This window comes from Arachis hypogaea, chromosome 2 (assembly GCF_003086295.3).
Source record: "Arachis hypogaea cultivar Tifrunner chromosome 2, arahy.Tifrunner.gnm2.J5K5, whole genome shotgun sequence".
Classification (NCBI taxonomy): domain Eukaryota; kingdom Viridiplantae; phylum Streptophyta; class Magnoliopsida; order Fabales; family Fabaceae; genus Arachis; species Arachis hypogaea.
In genome coordinates this window covers 19,912,036-19,931,886 of record NC_092037.1, presented here as the reverse complement: position 1 = coordinate 19,931,886, position 19,851 = coordinate 19,912,036, and the positions used below count along the sequence as shown (strand labels likewise).

General features: G+C 38.2%; 1 non-coding gene across 1 annotated transcript; it reads left to right on the top strand.

The window, feature by feature from the left end:
• Positions 1–18,838: 18,838 nt before the first annotated feature.
• LOC112767696 (small nucleolar RNA R71) lies at positions 18,839–18,942 on the top strand. Its single transcript, XR_003185143.1, has one exon. It is a non-coding gene; the product is annotated as a small nucleolar RNA R71 (small nucleolar RNA).
• The last annotated feature ends 909 nt before the right edge of the window (positions 18,943–19,851 follow it).

The window sequence follows — 19,851 nt, the reverse complement described above, 5'->3', positions numbered from 1 at the left end:
CTCCTTCTTCTAAAAATATTCTGTGCTCATATACTTGAGGGTTGATGCCTACTATGTCTGCCAAATTCCACCCAATTGCTTTCTTGTGCTTTTTTAGCATATTAAGTAACTGCTTTTCCTATTCAAGAGTGAGGTCCTGTGCAATGATAACTGAAAACTTCTGCCCATCTTCTAGATAAGCGTATTTGAGATGTAGAGGGAGAGGTTTCAACTCTATCTTCTGGTCATGGGTAGGCTCTGGATTGTCTGGAGTTTGTGAAAATGCCAAAGTATCCTTATTGTCAGTTAATAGAGTCCCCACACTTGGACTTTGTTCTGTGTATTTTTCTTCCAGCTCTTTCTGGTGAATTTCAGCTACAGTTTCATCTATGATATTATACTGGAAGAGAGAATGATCTTCTGGAGGGTTGTTTGGGACTCCATTCAAATTGAAGATTACTATTCGGCCATCTATTTCAAAAGAATATGTTCCTGAAAAAGCATCTAATTTGAATCTTGATGTCTTCAGGAATGGTCTGCCAAGTAGGATTGATGATGGCTTATCTGAGTCATTATTGGGCATCTCCAAGATATAGAAATCAGTGGGAAATGTGAGCCCTTTAATGTTCACCAAAACATCTTCAGCAACTCCAGCTACTGTAATAATTCTTTTATCTGCCAACACAAAACGAGCTGCCGACCTTTTTAAGGGAGGGAGCCTTAAAACATCATATACAGATAATGGCATTATACTAACACATGCTCCCAAATCACACATGCAATCATAAATTACTGCACCTCCAATAGTACAACTAACTATACAAGGACCTGGGTCACTACATTTTTCAGGTAAATTTCCCATTAAAGCAGATATAGAGCTTCTTAAAGGAATAGTTTCTAATTCATTAATTTTGTCTTTATGTATGCACAAATCTTTTAGAAACTTTGCATATTTAGGTACCTGTTGAATGACATCAAAAAGGGGAACAGTTACCTCAACCTTTTTGAAGATTTCTACCATTTTGGGGTCAGGTTCCAACTGCTTCCTGGACTTCCTTGCAAGTTGTGGAAATGGAATGGGAGTGGTGTTTTCTGCAGTGTCTACACCTTTTGGTGCTTCCTCCTGTAGTTGAGCTTCTTCTTTCTCAGCTATGTCCTGTATGTCCTCTTCCTCTTCAACATCTTCTACTTCTACTACCTCTTCAGCTGAGGCGTGTTTGGGTGGGCTTGGCTCCTCCTAATTTCTCTCCTGCAGTGTGGTTCCAGACCTTAGGGTGATGGCATTAATACCACCCTTTGGGTTGGGTAATGGTTGAGAGGGGAGTCCACCAGAGCTTGAGGACTGGTTGTTGGAGTTGTTCATTGATCCAATTTGTGAGACAAGAGTTTGTAAAGTAGAAGTCAAAACATTCATAGTTGCTTTCTTACTATTCTCCATAGCCAGATGTCTCTGATCAATGGCTTGTAGTAATTCATCATTAGGAGATGAAGAGAGGCCAGTGCTCTGAGAGGTTTGCTGAGAGGCTTGAGGTTGTCTTAAATGAGGCGCTCTGTAGGATTGAGTCTGATTCTGCTGCCTGAAATTGTTATTATTATTCCACTTCTGATTTCCATTTTTATCTCTGCCTCCTCTGCTAGAATTGTCCCTCCAATCCAGGTTAGAATTGTCTCTCCAGCCTTGGTTAGAGTTATCCTGCCATCCTTGGTTATAGTTGCCACCTTGATTGTACCCTTAATTGGGGCGGTCATGAAAGTTGTGAGTGGCTGCTATAGTATTGTCTTCTGGTTGGAGCTGCGGACACTCATCGGTATAGTAACTGTAATCTGCACAGATGCCGCACACTCTTTATGGAACTAATTGCTGGCTGTGCTGTGGTGGGGAAGGCTGAACTTGCTGAGGTTGTTGTTGATTCAGTTGCATCTGCTTCAGCAAGTTAGTCATTTCACATAGACTCTGGGCTATAGCAGTAGTCTCTGTATTAGTGGATACCTCTGCAACAGCTCTTAACCGACTTTGTCTCTGCCTATGATTCCTAGTAGAGTCAGCTAAGTCTCTGATCAATTGCCATGCTTCGTCCGTAGTCTTGTACTTTTTCATAGAACCATTGCAAGCACCTTCCAGTGTGGTCCTATCTTGAGATCTCAAACCCTGTGTAAAGTAACCGAGCAAAACTATCTTGTCAATCATATGATGGGGACATGCATCTCGAAGTATATTGAAGCATTCCAAGTATTCATAGAGGGTCTCAGATTCATCCTGAACGATCATAGACATGTCATTCCTTAGCTTATCAGCAACTTCAGCTGGAAAGAATTTATCCAGAAATTCTCTCCTAAGTGTATCCCAGTTGGAAACAGTTTCTCGGGGCTGAGGGTAGTACCATTCTCTTGCCTTTCCCTCCAGAGAAAACGGAAAGGCTTTCAATAGAATAGAGATTTCATCAGCGCCATCACGCTTAACAGTAGAACAAGCTGTCTGGAAATCCCTAAGATGCTTGATAGGCTCTTGAGCAGGTACTCCATGAAATTTGGGCATCAAGTTGAGTAGTGAAGACTTTATTTCAAAATCTACAGCTACTGCTGGGTGGTGTGCCTGGAATGGTTGGAGCGTAAAATCAGGGGCTCCTTCCTCCTGGAATGGTGACTCTTCTGGGCGCTACCATGTCACCTGCACGTAAATGAACTGGATCAGTAGAAAGGGGGTTTATTTCTTCCTTAAATGACGGTTCAGGTTCGTCCTCAAAGAGGAGTCGCCTACGCCTAGCTCGCCTTATATGTGAAAGAGTTCTTTCAATTTCAGGGTCAAATGCTGGCAAGCTTGGATCAGGAAGCGACGCATCATTTAACGATAGAAACGTACAGTTCATAGTGATAGAGTAAAAAGAAAAAATTGCAACAAAAAATAAATACCAATCAATAAATTAACACACTGTTGCAACTCCCTGGCAACGGCGCCAAAAATTGATGCGGCAGAAATTGGTGAATTAAAAATGATTAAAATGTGTACGTTGCAAGTATAGTTCTTAACTCACCAGAAATCCACTTATCAATTTAGAAAGGTGTCACAGAAATTTAAATTTTAAAATACTGGGAGTATGAATCCCAGGTCGTCTCCCAACGAGTTGCAGAAAAGTATGCTATTTTATTAATAAGAGGTTTTCAAAAATGTTTGAGTTGAGTAAACAGGAAATAAAATTGGAGAATTTGAATAATGTAAATAAAAGCCTTGATTGGGAGTTGATTAGTTGGAAGTTTCGCTATTGTTGGATTTCTCTCTAGATTAATTGATAATCAAAGGTTATCCTATTTAGTTATCTCTTACTAGGTAAGGGAAAGTCAAACAATTTGGGATGCTATGCCCGTTCACAAGTTGCAACCTACTTAATTAAAAGGGGTTGATGTTAGTGACTAGAGGGCAAACCAACAATAACCCAATTACAATTTTTCTTTCAAGCCTTCCAACTCAATTGGTTCCTTTCAATTAACTCCCCATCTAGTTGGGGAACTACTCACTCATTGAGAATGTAAAATTCATAACATATGAAAAGGAATTAAAGAGAGACATTGTAAATAAAATCAAAATAAACAAATAAAAATAGAAGTAATCCTTGTATTAAATAAATCCTAATAATGTTCCAATGGTAAAATTAACAAAGTAAAGGACATGGAAGAGTAAAGCCAAGTAAAGAGAACGAACTAGAATGACGAAGTCTTGATGAGGTAATAACTTTTCTCAATATCCCAATGCAAAAAGTGAGAGAAAAATAAAATTCTAAAATTATCAATGTGTAGAGAGAAAAACCTAGAGGAGGAGTAAAAACTAGATCTAAAACTAAAACTGTGTAGAATGAATGTTGTCTTTGGTTTCTGCATGTTCTCTGGTTCTAGTCTGCTGTTCTGGGCCGAGAACAGGGTCAAAATAGGGCCCAAAATTGCCCCCAGCGAAATCTGCAGATTCTGCAGATTGCGCACGTCACGTGAACGCGTGAGCCATGCGGACGCGTCATTCACGTTTTTCTCTGTCACGCGTTCGCGTCGTCCACGCCTCCGCGTCATTTGTGCTTTTCCATTCCGCATGGCCATACGGCCGCGTCACTGTGATTTCTCCTCTTTCGCGCGAACGCGTGAGCCATGCGGCCGTGTCACTTCTCGTTGGTTATCTCCTTAATTTCTTGTGTTCCTTCCATTTTTGCTATATTCCTTTCCAATCTCCAACTCATCCATGCCCTATAAAGCCTGAAAAACTTAACACACAGATCACGGCATCGAATGGGATAAAGGAGAACTAAAATGCATAATAAAAAAGTCTCTAGGAAGCAGTTTTCAACCATGTAATAATTTCAGGAAGGAAATATAAATGCATGCTAAATTAATGAATAAGTTGGTAAGGATCATGATAAAACCACATAATTAAACACAATATAAACCATAAAATAGTGGTTTATCAATCACCTATTCTGTATTTAACTTGGAAACTATTTTGACTAAATGCAACTTAATTTTCTTTCAACCATATTGTAGTTTTGATACCTGATTTTGTCGTTCTTTTACAAAATATTTGTTGCATACTTTTCTTTTAGAACATGAGATAATTTTTCTTGAGTTTTCATTCCTTATATTCAATGTATTAGAAGATATTTTTAAACCATACTTTTAAAACCTTGTGAGCGTAATTATTGGCTTTGGATTTTCTTTTCTATAAACCTCATACTCTTTCACTCAGTTTGAATTTTTTTAAAACCGGTGTATTGTTTTGTAACTCTCAAGGTTGTCAATCGAATTTCCTTCCAACACCCTTCAATGTTTTTACCTCCTCATCCGCTTGTAATTTTAACAATTCTCTCAAACTCTTGTGGATGTTGTCCTTGTCACTTGTCCTTTTCTTCTCTGGTCTTGTATTCTTTTGAATAAACTTGAGGATTACTTTAGAGTCACGTATGACCTTTAGGCATAGCAAGAGAAACGTTAGTTTCTTTAAAATGCTGTTTGTGAACGTGGAAATGTGAAGCAGTAAGTGTACAATGTTACGAGAAGTTGTGGAAGTTTGGTTCTCGCGAAGGAGTTTGCTGATGTTAGACTTGTGGCGGGTTATGGGGTTGTATAGTAATTGATGGAATCGGGAAGTTGCAGTTCTGAAGTTGGCACGAGACCAGTGTGCAAACATTATACCCGTCGTTTTAATACCAGCCTGCCTTGTAACCTTTGGCCTCTTTAACTATCGCCTTACTTTTGCGAATGCCTATCTTGAAAAGCTTTCACCCTAATGTGTTTGTCCGAGATTTTACAAAGTCTTGAACCCATATAACCTTTTTGCAACGCACCTATCCTGTATCTTCTGCCTTGTACCACATATTTTCTTCCTTATATGTATATTCAAGTTACAAGGCCTATTTTTGGAAAATTATATATATGACAAGACCCCTGCTTTTTAAAGTATACAAAAGTAAAGTATTCAAAACTATTTTAGTATTTTGCGTATTAAGTTAATTTTTGAGGACGAATTTTTTTATAAGTGGGGTAGGATGTAAGACCCTGAATTCTGAAAAGTTATTAATAAATTATTTATGATCTATTATACTTATTTAAGATTATATTTTTAGAAATTTTTATATATAAGTTGAATAAATTCTTATTTATTATTTAGAGTTCTTATAATTGAAAAAATAGTGAATATTTTATATACCTTAATTTTAAATATTTAGATTTTTTAACCTTATTTTATAAATAAAAGGAAACTAATCTAATTATCATCAATTTCCATTGAATTAGTATTTATTCGAAAATATATTTCAAGTTGATAATAAAATGGTATTTCAAAGATTATCATATATTTAATTTGAATTTAGATTATTACTCTATACTTTTATTTTTATTAAAAAATTACTACCTTATCTTAATCCCTAAAATCCCCAAATAACCTTAATCCTAATTTTAACACACATACACAAAACCCTAATTTTTCTACCCTAACCCTCTTAACACTACCAGCTGCCACTCCCTTCCCCAAACACCCACTTTGTAGCTTCAGAAAACAAAGAAAGAAAGAAAGAAAGAAAGAAAGCCAAGAGAAAATAAGATAGGGAGGAGAGGGGTGTGAGGGAGCCACCGCCAGTTGGTCACCGTCGAACCCGTCACCTGCATCGCTGCCAGCTACACCGTCGGGGAAGAGAGATGCACTGGAGATGGGGTTCACGGAGGGGTCGTCACCATTCATCTTCACTGCGTAGCCATGGTCCTTGAGTTCGCAAAAAGAGAGATAGAGAGACTGACGAAAGAGGGTGATGCATGCGAGAGAGGAAGGAACTGCCTTGCCGCCAGACCCATCCTTGCCGCCGCCGTTGGAATCGCAAACGGAGTAAGGAGAGGATGCGCAAATGGGAGCGTCACAGAGTTGCCGTCACTGTCGTCGCGTCTAGGTGGCTGTTGCGCCACCGTTCATCACTACCCAGTCACCATCAAAACTTTGTGTCACCTTTCTGACCGCCAGAAACCGCCAGTGGAACCATAGTTTTTTCGGGTCGAGTTCTGAGTCTAACGTGCTAAATTCAATGGCTGTTGCATGTGGCATCAAGGTGCTGCGTCGTCACCAAAGCTGCTGTTGCTCCGCTTTCTCAATTATTCGTAAGCCCAGTAAGTCGTTTCTTGTTCCGAACTCTTTCAGTTGTTGTTCTGTTATAGATTATTGAGTTTTATGCGACAATAATATCTCAGGGTGGAGTTACTGTTGTTGGCTGGTGGCTTTGTGGTTGTTGCCGCTGCGAAATCTAGTTGGAGTTGACACAGTTATTTTTGGGCTGAGAGAAAAGAATTTGGTTGACACGTTTGGGTTATGGTTTCGACTTATCAAGGTAGGGGTGTTTTTCTAAAAAGCTTATTTTATATTTTGGAATTGTTATAAACAGATATGGATGTGATAAATATAATTTTTGGTGATTATGTAAGTCTTACGTATTGTCTGGCTATTTTGGGATGAATATGACTATTGTTTGATTTTGTTAAATTAATTCTTTAAAGTTTTGAAAATGAGTTTCGTTCGTTAAAAATGATTTGATTGTGAATTGATTTCCTTGAGATACGAAAATGATATGAATTTTTGGAATCATCTTGATTTTAAACTGATTTGGTTTTGAACCCATTGGAAAGGGTTATTGAATGGTTTGGTTAGGACTCGGAAAGGGTGGCAAAGTCCAAGTTTTAGGAGAAATGCTGTCGAAATTCCTATAAAATCTGAGATTTTATTGAAATATTATTTGAAAAATTATGAGTTTAAGTCTTTTACTATTTTATTTGAATTATTCAAGAAAGTGATGGACCATGTTTTGAAATGAACTATTGAATTGAAAATTATAATTTAGTCTTATTTACTTGAGAAAAATATTATATCTCTTTTGGGAGCAAGCCATTTCGAAGAAACTTATGTCTTAAGGCTTTTTTAAATGAGAAAAGGGTCTATGTTTTTTAATTTGACTTAAGGATTTCAATTGGAGGAGTATTAGTGGATTTAAAGAAAATTGGACTTTGATTGAGTAACTCTGTTTGTGACGTTTTGGAAGAAGTCAGAGAATTGGTTTTAAAAGTGAACTTGAAGGTGGTTTTGATTTGAATGGGCTGGTTTTGTCTAAGTGTTTCGGCTTTGAAAATTGTTTAGGACTTCTGATTTCTATGATTTGATTTGGATTCAGATTAGGAAAATAATGATTTTTAAGGATCTTTAATGAATTTAAGAAATTAAAATTTCGTAGATTATCCCGCAAAATCTTGAGACATTGTGGTGGTAATTAATTAATAATTCCTAATTTAAAGTGGTTAAACAGATGGTTTAAGAATGAAATGATTTTGAGGTTGGTTGGGAAAAATTAGATGGTGTGGGAAAGAATGCTATAAAAAGAAAGGACTTTTAGTTTCAAGGTAAAGTGATTTGAGGAGAAAGTGATATATGGCATAAACGAATGTATGTTTGAGGTACCTGGGTATTAACAAGGATGGTGGTTCGTGCCGCTTGCTCCAGGTCAATGTTTGAGAAACCTGGGTAGTAGCAAGGATGGTGGTTCATCTCGCTTGTTTCAGGTCAGTGATTGTGATGCTTGGGTAGTAGCAAGGGTTGTGGTTTGTCCCACTTGCTCCGGGTTAAGCTTTTAAACACCCGCTTGGGTAGTAGCTGCAGTAGTGGTTATTCTACTGGCTCTGGGTTAAGCAGGTAGTAGTAAGGGGGTTGTAGCTCAAAGCCATTTGCTCTGCATGGATGTTTCAGTCCATGGTTAGCTACCAAGACATGTCGGGTTGGCTATATAACCGACGGATGATATCATCAGTCATAGGGCAAGCATTTAGTATATGCGTCTATGTGATATTGTTTAGGTGTGCATATTGTAATTGGTATGCCTATGTGATTATTTATGTTTAATTGCTAATTGCTCTACTTGATGTAACTGCTTGATTGTGTTTGAACCTTCTTACTTGTGTTTGCGATTGAAACTTTGTTGGATTATGGTGGATTGGTTGTTGTTAGGATTGTTTGGGCCTAGGGCTGTGGTTGATCATAAGGTGGGGCGAAGGCCATGTTTGGTTTGTGTTTCTGGTTAGAAAAGTATGAAAAACTAAATTGGTTCAGTATAGACTTAATGAACCTATGCTTGAAACAAGTTGGTCATTCATGCTGTTAGGAAAAACCCTTTAAAAGGCTCTTGAATTTTGAAGAAATAAACAGTTTCCTCTTTTAGAAAGAATTCAGATTTTTAATGGTAAATCTTTGGGTTTTAAAAGGATGCATGAGACGGTTACTAATCACTATGCTTTTAAAATAGTTTTATCTTCACGTATCCTATTATAGTAATTCTTAAAAACCTTCTACTGAGAATCCTTTCGAGAATGATGTTCTCACTCCCCTACAGGTTTTTCCTCTTTTCAGGTTATGGACGACGAGGTTCGGAAGAGCTTAGTTATTTCCTTTTTATTTTAAATGATGTTTTATGTTGTATTAGTTACTTTTCCCTCGCCCTCATCTTTATGAGTTCTTATAAGAAGAATAGGAAGCTGATATGGAATGTTTGTAAATTAATGTTATATATATATATATATATATATATATATATATAATATAAATGTATTCTCTGTAAGGATTGTAATTTATATTGTAAATATGGACGTATGATTTTGAAAAATTCGGTTTAAGTTTTAAGCAGGTTCATATCTTAGTATTAAATATTTTAAGAGTTGTCGTAATACCCGAGCTATCAGAATGGCGCAGCCGGAAGCGTGACATTTTGATAGTTAGGGTGTTACATGTATCTCGTTTATAGTGTAAATGAGATACGTATAAAATTATCTCGTTCACAGTATAAACGAAATAAGAGAGGGGGATAAACTTCGGTAATAAATTTTAAAATTATTTAATTCAGTAATTATTATATTTATTTTATTTATTAAAATAAAAAATTCGTATTAGAATACATCAAAATATAATTTTTATATCTATAAATCTAAATGTATATGGAAAAATGAAAAAAAAAAAGAATAAAGTTTACGCTATCACTTATTACAAAATATTTGTTGAAATATAATTGAAAATGATCAACATAATTTTTTTAGAATGTTCTTTAAAAGTAACCAAAATGATTAAATTTTATTGTTATATTTGACTAAAATAACTAAAGAAGAACTGTAACACCCTACCACACTAAGCTTTATGCTTAAGTCATAAAGTAGAGGTGGTGTGGTATTACGACCTCTAAAATAAAATGAGTACATATAATAGCAGAAGAATTATAATATGCTAGGAGCCTTGAAGAATAGAGGAAATAAAAATCGCAAAATAAAAGCGCAACACTCAAGGAATGAGTTAACTTGCGTGCTAAGAAAACCATAACTATTAAACATAAGATAACAAAAGTAGGAATAGAGTGTTAAAGATACAAAATAACAAGCTCCTAACTCAGCCTGCGAAGTCAAGACTGGCCGGAGAATATTTACACAAAGATACATACATATCCAAAATCCAAAAGTACATATACACAATCCTGCCTCTCCATAAACCTCTAAGAGGATAAAAAAGAACAAGTTATGCGGAGTGAAAGCTAAGTACATATATATATACATCATAGCATAACAAAATAACCCAGTAACCACTCCGCTTCAAGAGTCCAAACGCCTAACGAGATGCCTCTCGACCTGCATCTGAAAAATAACAACATAGTATGGAATGAGAACTGGAGGTTCTCAGTATGGTAAAGGTGCCACACACACAATATATAAGGCCCTGGGAATGCCAGAGGCAATCCTAGAACGTCGACTCACAGATTATAGAGCTTAAAGTATTAAACAAAAGTCATAAAAGGTGGTTTTCTAAGAGTACCTAAACCTAACTTAGCTTAATCTTACATCTAAGTCTCATATTGCCATTTCCTCCATACCTCCAACTCCATCATGCATTTCACAGACATTTAAATAGATAAAGGCAAGCACAAGAAGGTTACAAATACTGCATGTAACAAATATATATTTAACATGGCAAGTACATTTAGGCACACCCAAATAAAGCACAAGCAGGTAATTCAAGTAATATGCATATGATACATGCCTGTCCTATGGCCGATGAGGCTCATCTGTCAGTTATCCAGCCAACTCGACAAGTCTGAATTGTACTTAGACTGTCCCCCGACGTGCATCCCCAAGAGTCTATGCATAGTTTTTCTCAAATAATCAATATTGCTCAATGGGGGTAACATTCCCGGGAATTTATATAGTGCCCGGTCACACTTACGTCGTAGGGTCAATAGAGTATCGAGTTTTCAACCTGGTACACGTGGTGGCAAGCCACGACACTTAATCCAGGGAATCTCGTATCTCAGATTGTTCAAATTCATAAGCCATATAAATAATTCAATTATAATTCATCAATATCCGCATCATTCTCAATCGCATCTCATTCATCATCATACATCAATCATATTCAATCCTTATCCTTCATTATCACAGGTCTCTTTCCGTCCATCTATAGTTCCATTTCAAAACATAATTCATCCCTTTCTAAATGAATCAAACTTAAAACATACTCATTTTCTTAATAACTCAAAAACAAACCATATAACCTTTGAATCTAATTTTGTTTTAAATAATTATATCAACAAAATCTCTAATTTTTTATAAAATTTCGGCAGCATCTCCTCTAAAACTCGGACTTTGCCACCCTTTTCGGGTTCAAACCTGCATTCTTTTCAATTCAACATACCCTTCCTCATCATCATAACAATCACCACAATAAATCTACCTTATATCAACAATTAAACTCGTACAATATTCAAATCCAACAACCAAAATTCAACTAAGAATCATAGTTCACAAATCTTAGGCTTTTAACACAAAATACCTCATTATCACAACAACCTCCACAATGGTTATACCTCAAATCAATAATTCACCAAATCACCAATTAATCCACAAGCACCAACCAAATATACTTGACAATAAATTACTAAACATTAACATATACCTGCATTCTAACTTATCCTATGGTTATCTAGCCTATGTTTTCACAGAACATTATATATTAAATGAAAGAAACCTAAACCATACCTTGGCCGATTTTCACATAACGACCAAAGCTATTTATTCAAAACCAAGGCAGCCTCTCAAAACTCAACTAATCAGCTTCCTCCAAGTTCCAGTATTCACAATTTCATGCTCCAATTATTTATTCACAACCTAATACACATTTATAACACAGATATACCCAATTTAATACTCAAAGCTCAAACCCAATAAAATTAAAATAGAATTATCATATTCTCACCTTATCCAAACTTCACATAAGCAAGAGTGAACGTTTTTCTCAAGCTAATTGGATCCTAAAACATCAAAAATCAAAGAAATTCAACATTCTTTCTCAAAACTCAAAAATTGGGAGAAATGAAGGCTGTAAGGTCCCACATCGGTTGGCGAGGGGAACGAAGCATGCCTTATAAGAGTGTGGATACCTCTCCCTAGCATGACGCATTTTGACGAGTGAGTGTGGGGTGCTTCGGCTATCATCCCTATCATCAAAGACAAAACTGTGAGGCCTTGTGTGCCAAAGCGGACAATATCGTGCTAGCGGGTGGTCTGGGCTATTACAGATGGTATCAGAGCCGGTTCCCAGATCGATGTGCCAGCGAGGGTGTTGGGCTCCTGGTGGACGAAATTGTGATTCATATGTTATTGCATTTTGTAAAATTCATTGCTTTTTCTTTCCCTGGCAATGGCGCCAAAAACATGATGCCAATACCATGGTTTACAACTATGTGTGGTCACAACTCCGTTCAACTTAACCAGCAAGTGTACTGGGTCATCCAAGTAATACCTTACGTGAGTAAGGGTCGATCCCACAGAGATTGTTGGTATGAAGCAAGCTATGGTCACCTTGTAAATCTCAGTTAGGCAGATTAAATGGTTTATGATAAGTTCGAAAATAAATAATAATCAGAAAATAAAATAGTAAATAGTTACTCATATAATTCCATGGTGGGAATTTCAGATAGGCATATGTAGATGCTGTGCTCCTCTCGAATCTCTACTTTCTTATTACATTCATCCAATCCTTCTTACTCCTTTCCATGGCAAGCTGTATGTAGGGCATCACCGTTGTCAATGGCTACATCCCATCCTCTCAGTGAAAATTGTCCTATGCTCTGTCACAGCACGGCTAATCATCTGTTGGTTCTCAATCAGGTTGGAATAGAATCCCTTGATTCTTTTGCGTCTGTCACTAACGCCCAGCCTTCAGGAGTTTGAAGCTCGTCACAGTCATTCAATACCGGAATCCTACTCGGAATACCACAGACAAGGTTAGACTTTCCAGATTCCCAGAATCCTACTCGGAATACCACAGACAAGGTTAGACTTTTCGGATTCCCATGAATGCCGCCATCTATCTAGCTTATACCACAAAGATTCTGTTGGGGAATCTAAGAGATATGCCCCCGGCCTAAGGTAGAACGGAAGTGGTTGTCAGTCACGCGCGTTCATAGGTGAGAATGAGGATGAGTGTCACGGATCATCACATTCATCAAGTTGAAGTGCAACGAATATCTTAGAATAGGAATAAAGAGAATTGAATAGAAAGTAATAGTAATTGTATTGAAACTTGAGGTACAGCAGAGCTCCACACCCTTAATCTATGGTGTGTAGAAACTCCACCGTTGAAAATACATAAGTGAGAGGTCCAGGCATGGCCGAATGGCCAGCCCCCATGATCTGAGAAATAATCGTCCCAAGATGATCCTCAGATCTAAAGTGACCAAAAGATGTCCAATACAATAGTAAATTATCCTATTTATACTAGACTAGCTACTAGGGTTTACATGAGTAAGTAATTGATGCATAAATCCACTTCCGGGGCCCACTTGATGTGTGTTTGGGTTGAGCTTGATCTTTCCACGAGATGAGGCTTTTATTGGAGTTGAACGCCAAGTTGTAACGTGTTTTGGGCATTCAACTCCGGGTCGTGACGTGTTTCTGGCGTTTTACTCCAGACAACAACATGGAACTGGCGTTGAGCGCCAGTTTACGTCGTCAATTCCCGAATAAAGTATGGACTATTATATATTGCGGGAAAGCTCTGGATGTCTACTTTCCAAAGCCGTTGAGAGCGCGCCATTTGGAGTTCTATAGCTCTAGAAAATTCATTTCGAGTGCAGGGAGGTCAGATTCCAACAATATCAGCAGTCCTTTGTCAGCCTCCTATCAGAGTTTTGCTCAAGTCCCTCAATTTCAGCCAGAAATTACCTGAAATCACAGAAAAACACACAAACTCATAGTAAAGTCCAGAAATGTGAATTTAACATAAAAACTAATGAAAGCATCCCTAAAAGTAGCTTGAACTAACTAAAAACTACCTAAAAACAATGCCAAAAAGCGTATAAATTATCCGCTCATCACAACACCAAACTTAAATTGTTGCTTGTCCCCAAGCAACTGAAAATCAATTAGGATAAAAAGAAGAAAATATACTATCAATTTCAAAATATCAATGAATATTAATTCTAATTAGATGAGCGGGACTTGTAGCTTTTTGCTTCTGAACAGTTTTGACATCTCACTTTTTCCTTTGAAGTTTAGAATGATTGGCATCTCTAGGAACTTAGAATTTCAGATAGTGTTATTGATTCTCCTAGTTAAGTATGTTGATTCTTGAACACAGCTACCTTTATGAGTCTTGGCTGTAGCCCTAAGCACTTTGTTTTCCAGTATTACCACCGGATACATAAATGCCATAGACACATGACTGGGTGAACCTTTTCAGATTGTGACTCAGCTTTGCTAGAGTCCCCAGTTAGAGGTGTCCAGAGCTCTTAAGCACACTCTTTTGCTTTGGATCACGACTTTAACCACTCAGTCTCAAGCTTTTCACTTGGACCTGCATGACACAAGCACATGGTTAGGGACAGCTTGGTTTAGCCGCTTAGGCATGAATTTTATTTCCTTGGGCCCTCCTATCCATTGATGCTCAAAGCCTTGGATCCTTTTTACCATTGCCTTTTGGTTTTAAGGGCTATTGGCTTTTTCTGCTTGCTTTTTCTTTTTCTTTCTATTTTTTTCGCAAGCTTTTTACTTTTCACTGCTTTTTCTTGCTTCAAGAATCAATTTTCATGATTTTTCAGATTGTCAATAACATTTCTCTTTGTTCATCATTCTTTCAAGAGCCAACAGTTTTAACATTCATAAATAACAAGATAAAAAATATGCACTGTTCAAGCATTCATTCAGAAAACAAAAAGTATTGTCACCACATCAATATAATTGAACTAAATTAAAGGATAAATTCGAAATTCATGTACTTCTTGTTCTTTTGATTAAAAACATTTTTCATTTAAGAGAGGTGAAGGATTAATGGAATTATTCATAACTTTAAGACATAGTTACTAAACACTAATGATCATGAAGTAGAGACACAAAACATAAATGAACACAACATAAAAAACGAAAAGCAGAAAGAAATAAGAACAAGGAATGAATCCACCTTAGTGGCGTCTTCTTCTTGAAGGACCAACAATGTCTTTAAGCTCTTCTATGTCCCTTCCTTGCCTTTGTTGCTCCTCCCTCATTGCTCTTTGATCTTCTCTTATTTCATGGAGAATGATGGAGTGCTCATGATGTTCCACCCTTAATTGTTCCACATTGTAGCTCAAATCTTCTAAGGAAGTGTTGAGTTGTTCCCAATAGTTGTTGGGAGGAAAGTGCATCCCTTGAGGCATCTCAGGGATTTCTTGATGATGAGCTTCCTCATGCATCTCTTGAGATCCGTGGAGGGTCTCTCTTGCTTGCTCCATCCTCTTCTTGGTGATGGGCTTATCCTCCTCAATGGAGATGTCTCCTTCTATGATAACTCCAGCTGAGTAACATAGATGGCAAATAAGGTGAGGAAAAGCTAGCCTTGCTATGGTGGAGGGCTTTTCGGCTATTTTGTAGATTTCATTGGAGATGACTTCATGAACTTCTACTTCCTCTCCAATCATGATGCTATGAATCATGATGGCCCGATCCACAGTAACTTCAGATCGGTTGCTAGTGGGAATGATGGAGCGTTGAATGAACTCCAACCATCCTCTAGCCACAGGCTTGAGGTCCAGTCTTCTTAGTTGAACTGGCTTACCTTTGGAGTCTCTTTTCCATTGAGCTCCTTCCACACATATGTCCATTAGGACTTGGTCCAATCTTTGATTAAAGTTGACCCTTCTAGTGTAGGGGCGTACGTCTCCTTGCATCATGGGCAAGTGGAACGCCAACCTCACATTCTCCGGACTAAAATCTAAGTATTTCCCCCGAACCATTGTGAGATAATTCTTTGGACTCGAGTTCATACTTTGATCATGGTTCCTAGTGATCCATGCCTTGGCGTAGAACTCTTGAACCATTAAGATTTCGACTTGTTGCATGGGGTTGGTTAGGACTTCCCAACCTCTCCTTCGGATCTCATGTCGGATCTCCAGATGCTCATTTTTCTTGAGCTTGAAAGGGACCTCAGGGATCACCTTCTTCTTTGCCACAACATCATAGAAGTGGTCTTGATGGCTTTTGGAGATGAATCTTTCCATCTTCCATGACTCGGAGGTGGAAGCTTTTGTCTTTCCTTTTCCTTTTCTAGAGGATTCTCCGGCCTTAGGTGCCATTGATGGTAATGGAAAAACAAAAAGCTTATGCTTTTACCACACTAAACTTAAAATATTACTCGCCCTCGAGCAAGAGAAGAAATAAGAGAAGAAGAAGAAGAAGAAAATATGGAGGAGAGTGAGGGATGGTGTTTTGGCCAAGGTGTAGAAGAGGGGGTTTGTGTTGTGTGAAAATGAAGTAGAATGGAAGGGTATATATAGGGAAAGGGGAGAGGGTAGGTTCGGCCATGTAGGGTGGGTTTGGGTGGGAAAGTGTTTTTGAATTTTGAAGGTAAGTGAGGTTTATGGGGAAGAGTGGATGGATGTGAGTGGTGAAGGGGGTAATTGGGAAGAGAGATTGAAGTTGTTGGGAAGTGTGACATGGGGAAGAGTGTTATAGGATTAGGAGGTAAGGTGGGAATATGTTAGGTGGGGATCCTGTGGGGTCCACAGATCCTGAGATGATCCTGTGGGGTCCACAGATCTTGAGGTGATCTTGTGGGGTCCACAGATCCTGAGGTGTCAAGGAATTACATCCCTGCACCAAATAGGCATGCAAAATGCCTTTGCATACCATTCTGGCGTTTAAACACCGAGGTGATGCACGTTCTGGGCATTCAACGCCCATGTGCAGCATGTTCTGGGCATTCAACACCCATGTGTAGCATGTTTCTGGCGTTGAACGCCAGTTCCATGCTTGTTACTGGCATTCTGCGCCAGCTTTCCTCAAGGCACATTCCTGGTGTTCAAACGCCAGAATGTTGCTTGTTTCTGGCGTTCAGCGCCAGATTCATGCTCTGTTCTGGCGTTGAACGCCAGCTAGATGCTCCTTACTGGCGTTGAACGCCAGTATGTCCTCCTTCCAGGGTGTGATTTTTCTTCTGCTGTTTTTGATTCTATTTTTAATTTTTATATTTTTTTCGTGACTCCACATGATCATGCACCTAATAAAACACAAAATAAAAAATAGATAAATAAAAATTGGATTGCCTCCCAACAAGCGCTTCTTTAATGTCAATAGCTTGACAGTGGGCTCCCATGGAGCCACAAAGGTGATCAGGTCAATGTTGTATAGTCCCAACACCAAACTTAGAGTTTGGATATGGGGTCTTAACACCAAACTTTGTGTTTGGTTGTGGTCTCCCAACACCAAACTTAGAGTTTGACTGTGGGGGCTCTTCTTGACTCTGAACTGAGAGAAGCTCTTTGTGCTCACTCTCTTTTGTCACAGAGGGATGGCCATGTGCCTTCAACACCAGGTAGTCCCCATTCAATTGAAGGACTAATTCACCTCTGTTGACATCTATCACAGCTTCTGTTGTAGCTAGGAAAGGTCTTCCAAGGATGATGCACTCATCCTCTTCCTTCCTAGTGTCTAATATTATGAAATCAGCAGGGATGTAAAGGCCTTCAACCTTTACTAACACGTCCTCTACTACTCCATAAGCTTGTCTTAATGACTTGTCTGCCAATTATATTGAGACAAGGCAGGTTGTACCTCGATGATCCCCAGCTTCTCCATTATAGAGAGTGGCATAAGATTTATCCCTGACCCCAGATCACATAGAGCTTTTTCAAAGGTCATGGTGCCTATGGTACAAGGTATTAAAAACATGCCAGGATCTTGTCTCTTTTGAGGTAAAATTTTCTGAATCCAGGTGTCTAGTTTACCAATAAGCAAGGGAGGTTCATTTTCCCAAGTCTCATTACCAAACAACTTGGCATTCAGCTTCATGATAGCTCCTAAATATTGAGCAACTTGCTCTCCAGTCACATCTTCATCCTCTTCAGAGGAAGAATAGTCTTCAGAGCTCATGAATGGCAGAAGGAGATTTAATGGAATCTCTATGGTCTCTATATGAGCCTCAGATTCCTTTGGATCTTTAATAGGAAACTCCTTCTTGCTTGAGAGACGTCCCAGGAGGTCTTCCTCACTAGGATTTTCGTCTTTCTCCTTCCTTGTGCATTCGGCCATATTGATCACATCAATGGCCTTGCACTCTCCTTTTGGATTCTCTTCTGTATTGCTTGGGAGAATACTGGGAGGAGTTTTAATGACTTTCTTACTCAGCTGGCCCACTTGTGCCTCCAGATTTCTGATGGAGGATCTTGTTTCACTCATAAAACTGAAAGTGGCCTTTGACAGATCAGAGACTAGATTGGCTAAATTAGAAGTGCTTTGTTCAGAATTTTCTGTCTGTTGCTGAGAAGATGATGGAAAAGGCTTGCTATTGCTCAACCTATTGCGTCCACCATTGTTAAAGCCTTGTTGAGGCTTTTGTTGATCCTTCCATGAGAAATTTGGATGATTTCTCCATGATGAATTATAGGTGTTTCCATAAGTTTCACCCATGTAATTTACCTCTGCTATTGCAGGGTTCGCAGGATCATAAGCTTCTTCAGAAGCTGCCTCTTTAGTACTGTTGGATGCATTTTGCCATCCATTCAGACTTTGAGAGATCATGTTGACTTGCTGAGTCAACACTTTGTTCTGAGCCAATATGGTATTCAGAGCATCAATTTCAAGAACTCCCTTCCTCTGAGGCGTCCCATTACTCACAGAATTCCTCTCAGAAGTGTACATGAACTGGTTATTTGCAACCATGTCAATAAGTTCTTGAGTTTCTGCAGGTGTTTTCTTTAGGTGAATGGATCCACCTACAGAATGGTCCAGTGACATTTTTGAAAATTCAGATAGACCATAATAGAATATATCTAATATGGTCCATTCTGAAAACATGTCAGATGGACACCTTTTGGTCAACTGCTTGTATCTTTCCCAAGCTTCATAGAGGGATTCACCATCTTTTTGTTTGAAGGTCTGAACATCCACTCTAAGCTTGCTCAGCTTTTGAGGAGGAAAGAATTTATCCAAGAAGGCCATGACCAGCTTCTCCCAGGAGTCCAGGCTGTCTTTAGGTTGTGAATCCAACCATATTCTAGCTCTGTCTCTTACAGCAAAAGGGAAAAGCATGAGTCTGTAGACTTCAAGATCAACTCCATTCGTCTTAACAGTCTTACAAATCTGCAAGAACTCAGTTAAAAACTGGTAAGGATCTTCAGATGGAAGTCCATAAAACTTGCAGTTCTGTTGCATTAAAGCAACTAGTTGAGGCTTAAGCTCAAAATTATTGGCTCCAATGGCAGGAATGGAGATGCTTCTTCCATCAAATTTGGATGTTGGCTTTGTGAAGTCACCAAGCATTCTCCTTGCATTATTGTTGTTGGGTTCGGCTGCCATCTGCTTCTCTTGTTCTAATGTTTCTGAAAGGTTACCTTTAGATTGTTGTAATTTAGCTTTTCTTAGTTTCCTCTTCAGAGTCCTTTCAGGTTCAGGATCAATTTCAACAAGAGTGCCTTTTTCCTTGTTCCTGCTCATATGAAAGAGAAGAAAACAAGAAAAGAAAAGGAATCCTCTATGTCACAGTATAGAGATTCCTTTATGTTAGTAGAAGAAGAAAGGGGGGAAGAGTGAAGAAGAATAGGTTCGGATTTTTAGATGAAGAGAGGTGAAGAGAAGTGTTAGTAAAAAAATAATTAAATAGAATAAGAAAAGAGAGAGAGAATTTCGAAAATAATTTTGAAAAAGAGGTTAGTATTTTTGAAAATTAAAGATAAGATAAGATTAAAATTAAAATTTAAAACAAAAAGAGTTTTTTTTTTTGAAAAAGAGATGGGATATTTTCAAAAATTAGAGAGGGAAAAGTAGTTAGGTGGTTTTGAAAAAGATAAGAAACAAACACAAAGTCAA